Raw genomic sequence first — 793 nt, forward strand, 5'->3', positions numbered from 1 at the left:
ATGGGGGGTGGGGGGTTTCTGGGGATTGAATTCAGGAGCCCTCGACCTTTGAGCCACATCCACAGCCCTATTTTGTATTTATTTAGAGACAGGGTCTCATTGAGTTGTTTAGTGCCTTACTTTTGCTGAGGTTGGCTTTGAACTCATGATCCTACTGCCTCAACCTCCCAAGCTGCTGGGATTATAGGCATACACCACTGCACCCAGCACAACTTGCTTTTTTCACTTAATATTCCATAGGCATGGCCGAGCACATGCTTGTAATTTCAGCTATTCAGGACACTGAGGTAGGAGGATCATAAATTTGAGGTCAATCTCCTCAACTTAGTAAGACCCAGTCTCAAAATAAAATTGAAAAAAAAAAAAAAGACTAGGGCCAGGCGTGTGTGTGGGTGTGTGGTGGCACATGTCTGTAATCCCAGTGGCTTTGGAAGGCTGAGACAGGAGGATCACAAGTTCTAAGCCAGCCTCAGCAACCTTGAGGCCCTAAGCAACTCAGTGAGACCCTGTCTCTAAATAAAATACAAAATAGGGCTGGGGATGTGACTCAGTGATCAGTGCCCCTGAATTCAATTGATCCCCAGTACCAAAATAAATAAATAGATAAGAGCTAGATGTGTGACTCAGTGGCAAAACACTCATTGGTTCAATCCCAGTATTGAAAAAAAAATTAAAAAATTCTATGGACAGATTCATATGGATATAACTCAATATAAAAGTTAAAATTTTTTATCCATCTAGGGGCTGGGGTTGTGGCTTAGTGGTAGAGTGCTCGCCTAGCATGCATGGGGCA

This window comes from Marmota marmota, unplaced genomic scaffold (genome assembly GCF_001458135.2).
Source record: "Marmota marmota marmota unplaced genomic scaffold, marMar, whole genome shotgun sequence".
Classification (NCBI taxonomy): Eukaryota; Metazoa; Chordata; class Mammalia; order Rodentia; family Sciuridae; genus Marmota; species Marmota marmota.